Source organism: Perca fluviatilis, chromosome 13, assembly GCF_010015445.1.
Source record: "Perca fluviatilis chromosome 13, GENO_Pfluv_1.0, whole genome shotgun sequence".
In the NCBI taxonomy this organism is placed as follows: Eukaryota; Metazoa; Chordata; class Actinopteri; order Perciformes; family Percidae; genus Perca; species Perca fluviatilis.
The window spans coordinates 32,204,769-32,210,347 of NC_053124.1; the positions used below are offsets into that span (position 1 = coordinate 32,204,769).

General features: G+C 38.9%; 1 long non-coding RNA gene across 1 annotated transcript; it reads right to left on the bottom strand.

Moving 5' to 3' along the window:
* Nucleotides 1-1,770: 1,770 nt before the first annotated feature.
* LOC120570874 lies at nt 1,771-4,208 on the bottom strand. The gene is made up of 3 exons (XR_005641156.1): nt 4,152-4,208; nt 3,465-3,572; nt 1,771-1,787 (listed from the first exon to the last, which is right to left on the bottom strand). It is a non-coding gene; the product is annotated as an uncharacterized LOC120570874 (long non-coding RNA).
* Between the last annotated feature and the right edge of the window lie 1,371 nt (nt 4,209-5,579).

Here is a 5,579-nt window from a genome sequence, read left to right on the forward strand (position 1 = left end):
GCGCAGTCTGGAAGCATCTCAGTCTTCTTCTCCTGTTTTGGTTTAAATGGTAGCTGGTGTTTTATACTGCCGTCTTCAGGATGTAAAAGTATTGCAATGCTAATTCACTTAAATTAAATGTTTTGGAATTTATCAACACATTTTATATTTTTTACAGGTAACAATAGACACAATTACATTGACTTTATTTGAAATTAACATTTTAACCTAACAAATACATTTATTTGAAGTAAACTGAACATTAAACAACTATTTAAAGTGCACAACCCCCTGATTCAGTTTTTTGAGTGTATGTATTGATATCACAGACACAGCAATAAAAGATAAGCCAATCTACTGTCTAAAACACTTGTCATGTCTTGGGAGTCAGTGAAAAATAAAACATTATAACTCATACAGTGGACAAAATATCTATATATTTAACTGTATTTTAAGGTTGTACCAGAATAGGTTTACATGGTTTAATTTTCTAAAAACACCATATTGTTGTTGTACTACACGCTCTCTCTCACTGCTGCAGATCCTCTTTTCACCTGGTTTCTGTTTTAGCTACAGAGTGAGACCTCTTTTCATCTTCTTCTTCACTACTATCTTTGATTGCACTCGCACATGCTCAGTAGCTCAGATGTAGAGCATGTCAGCTAGCTAACTCTAGAGACAGTAAAAGAAAGCCTGTTTCTCCAACTTTGGTCAGTTACAAGGCAGGATTAGCTGGGAGACTTCTAAATGAGGGCGCACATGTAAGTAGTTCTTTTGTAGATTATGGTGAACTTGTGTGTGTTGTAGCAGTGCTTTGCTATTGCGTAGAACGGATGTATCGTGTTAGCTGGCATGCTAACCGTTAGCTCGAGCTAACGGTTGTGGTAGCCCAGCTCATTTGCGACTGTGACGTCGCAGTCCGAAACGATTTTGAACAGCTCACTAGGAGACTGAAGGCAGGACACATTCAGAAACCGTATCTCACTCAAAACAGCATGGATGGATTTTTTCAAAGTTTGTATGTGTGTGGAAGCACCAGAGACACAAAAGAACACCCCAAAACCCCGAAAAAAGTGATTTTTTCATAATATGGGCACTTTTAAAAAAAAAAAAAGTCCAGATGCTTTTGCCCTCATGACATTCACTTATGCCAATAATCAAAATAATAATGTCATTTTTATTGATATCACACACACAGCAATGCTACACAAGCATTTATGTTGTCTAAAACAGTTCTCCTATATATCCAGGGCAAAAGATAAACATTATTATTAACCTGAAAATTCATAAATTATGGATCAATCTTGGATATAAGAGTTTGAATTTATAGCAATACAAACTCCTCTCCTATATATCTGGAGTCAGCCAGTGCATAAAATAATCATAATGTACACTATATAGACAAACCTTTTATATTTCTTCAAAAAAAAGGCCCACATTTATGGAGTCGCCCCTGCTGGAAATTAGAGAGAATGCAGCTTTAATTCACTTCGTCTTTGGCTTCACTTTTTTAGGCCTGGAGGTTTTGTCCATTATTTTTTCAGGCTATTATACAAACAGGTCATTACAGTTCAACTATTACATTGTTTCCCCGTTTGGTTCTAGTTGCTGCAGAACATCAGTGGTAGAAGAAGTAACAGTAGTTTCTGTAGTCGTCATGGTGTAGAAAGCAGCAGGAGGACTGGTTTCTGTTGGACTGAATTAGGATGAACGCTGATGACAGTTGAGTTTTTATCGTTCTTGTTTCTGCGTGATGGAGGATCAGACATCACTTCCTGTTTCTGCTGTGTGCGCTTCTGTTTGTCGAGCTGCAAAGAGAGAAAAAATAAGCATGGATGTGATGTTTTCCACGCAACTTTTCAGTCAATGTCAACATGTAAAACAGCATTTATGGCAGGTGTGGGGCTAGAAGGAGGACATGGGGTGGGCAAGAGTGCTGTCAATCTGACAATTGAGATTTCCATTGGCTCAGAGTACTGTCACTTGGCTGCCTGTTCTGCCAATCTTCCCAGCCTTTGGCTGTGTCGCCAAAACTGCCCACTTGCACACTTCAAACACTTAGTTTTAAGTATATAGTGTAGATAACACTAAGTTAGTGCACTTAAAGTACCCGGATGACCCCCTAAAAACGGTCAAAAGAGTTCAGTGTGGAACGATGGACCCTTCTCGCACTAAACGGGCGCCATCTTGACTACAAAGCGGAAGGGGAGAGGCCCACGGACGTCGGCAAGTTGAATCTATGCAAATGAGGAGCAATCTGACCGAAAATCTTTTAAACTGACCTTTGTCGATCAACAAAACTGACAGATTCAGCAACTGTATGGCCTATTTTCTCGCTTAAAATGTTTTCAGAAACACGTTTTGTGAACTATTTTCATAAAATCCGAGATCGTATTCGAACAAACTGCCATTATGGTCTGCTTTGAAATTTGGGAGCATCAGACCCATGTGTTGCGTTATCCACGCTCATAAGTGTTTCTTTTGGGACAATACTAACCATTGAAAGTGGGCACTGACGGTAAGTGGTCAGTTCACATTAGCAGTGTACTGACGGAAGTATGCGGAATGAGACCCCGCCCCATGTTTCCATGACTATCCAAAATTCTGATATATGGAACCAGCACTGGAAATGTTGTTTTTTAAGTTGCAGACTGAGCATATAAAAATTTGTATTTCATTCAGATATACAATTAGTTTCAAATGAAAACAAGTGAAACTAATAATGAATGTGATGTTGTATTTAGCAGAATCACATTAAGTTGTTCTATCCTATCCAATATTTCCTATATTACTAAGCAAGTTTTCTATGCTGTATTCTGATAAAATGACCCTCCCTTGGGCCCCCCTCACTGATTATTGATCCCCCACTGTACCACCCTACTTAAAAATCCTGTAATCGCCCCATGTTATGGTAATTATTAGATACATGTTCATGGTTATGCATGACTTCCAAATTTGTCTGTTTGTTTGTTTGCAGAATATCTCAAAACTACTGGGACAAAGATGTGTGATAATAGCAGCAACAGTTCCCCATGTGGCCGTTCATAGAACACTTTACATCGGAGCAAGGGCGTAACTTTGGGTTCAATATTGGGGGCTTTGAGATTTCTAATTTTCAGCAAAATTGAAATTTTGAGCATCAAACAGAAACACTTCATTTTCTGCATTCTGGTGAACTTTTCTGGAACAATTTATGCTGCAAATATCTTTTTATGTGTAATTATGTAAAGGAAATTATAATTTGGGTTTGTGAGTTTTTTTGGGGGGAGTGCACTAGCCAGTTTTGACTATTAGGACACCTCCATGCCCCCACCCCCATCCCCCTGTAAATTACGCCGATGCATTGGAGTTATACATCCTAAACTGTTTGTTATTTCTGATATTATGAGCAAAGTTTTTTTCAAAATAAAAAAAAAAAATGTAATAGAACATGACTTCATTGAAGAGTATTATGAAAGAACTGCTGGAGATTAAAGTGTACTCACCTTTCCTCCAGGTGGTGACGGTGATGCTGATCATGATGATTAAATAGAGGATTCCGATCACCGTACGAACACACATCTGCCACGGATAAGGAGTCTCTGGAAGAATAGCTTGTGTGTGGCAGAGGAATACATAGTACAGTATTTATTTTACATGCTCTCTCAGATTAAACCCTTTTTCATCCATTTAATTTCAATGAAGATCTATTTCATCTTACTCTTCTTGTTGTTACTTCGTTCCTTTGTTGTAGTCATATCTTAAACATACTTTACTACAGCAAGTGCTGAGAAGATCATACTCTGTTTGAAATGGTTGACAGGCTGTGGTCTGTAATTTAGCAAAGTGTTCTCACGGCTTGCTGAGGGATGTGGTTTGCTTGACTTTTAAAATACCATTAACCTCAAAGTTTTGTGTGAAGGCAGAAACCTCAGGTTCTTTTACACCAGTTTCTATATAAAGGAATAGAGACGATACCGCTCTCATGTCTGTACGTTCAATATGAAGCCTGTTAGCTTAGCTTAGCATAAAGACTGGAGAGGGAACAGCTAGCCTGGCTCTGTCCAAAAGTAACAAAATCTCTTACTTGCAGCTCTAAAGCTCACTGAATGACACATCATATCTTGTTTGTTTAATATGTGTTTACTTCCGCACCATATTTCTGTGTTTCTCTCTGATTTCCTGTCTCTTACCTTTGATTACGTTCAGATAAACAGCTGGTTTTCCATCACAGTAGTAAAGTCCGGAGTCACCAGGCTGTCTGTTATAGTCAACGTCTGGTCAACAGGGGAATCATCAAACCTTCTTAGTGGTATTCCACCAGAGTCTCTGGTCCATGTTGGAACATGTGATGCTCCGACATCATGAGGACATGTCAGAGTGATGCTGGTCCTCTCTGGAGCAGGGACTAGAGTTGTTCCTGAACACAACAAATATACTGAGTCAGTTACAATGTAAGTGACTGTAAGTGCTCCTGTAGAACAAACACGTCAAACTTTACTTTAAAGACACACTTCCTGAATTTGTTATAGTCCTCACTAGTGGCCCAGATTTTCAGAATTTTTCACACCGTCTTTTACAATATGTAACATTTTTATATTTACGGAAGTGTAGATTTTAAGTTTTAAAGACAGAGAAAAGAAGCAAAACAGAATTCTGTTACAGAACCACTTTATTAAAGTGTGATGTTACCTGATGGGATCACCGTCAGATCTGCAGCTTCTTCATTGTTACAGAAGTATTTTCCAGAGTCTGAGACGTTAGCTTTTAGAATGAGCAGTGACTTATCAGCTAATGAATGGTATCGTCTGCCCGGGTCATGAATGTGTTTTATGTCTCTCCAATCATTAACTGTCAGTATGTCAGTTTTGTCTCCATTCCTCTCTCTGCTCCACGTCCGTCTCCCTCCACAGAGTGAGGACATCGCAGAGACACATATGTCTTTTCTTCAACTATTTCATGGATTATTCCTGCAAAAGAAACAGAGTTTACAATAAGTAATAATATGTTCTCAGTTTGTCAGTATTTCTAATATTTAATTCATTTCTAATAATTCATACTCTTTATTGATCCCCAATGGGGAAATTACAATTTACACTCTGTTGTTATTACACACTACACACAGGCCTGAAATACACACACACACACATGCTCAGGTCCTTTACATGCACTAATGGAGAGATGTAGAGTGACTGGTGCTTGCTTTCCAAGAGCACCTTGGCATCGCCAGGAGGTGATCTGGCTTCAGTGCGTATGGGGAATACATAGTACAGTATTTATTTTACATTCTCTCTCAGATTAAACCCTTTTTCATCCATTTAATTTCATATGAAGATCTGTTTCATCTTACTCCTCTTGTTGTTTCTTTGTTTCTTTGTTGTAGTCGTTATCTTTATCAGTCCGAGGTGGAGTTGATGGTTCAGTTGTTACTTCTGCTTCTGTTGGAGGAAGTGCTGCTGATGTTTGTCTTGTTGTTGTCGGGGTTGTTGTTGCTGTTGTCGGGGTTGTTGTTGCTGTTGTTGGGGTTATTGTTGCTGTTGGCGGGGTTGTTGTTGCTGTTGTCGGGGTTGTTGGGTTTGTCTTTGTGGTTTGCTGTGCGTGGTGCCATGTTACCTTCCGAG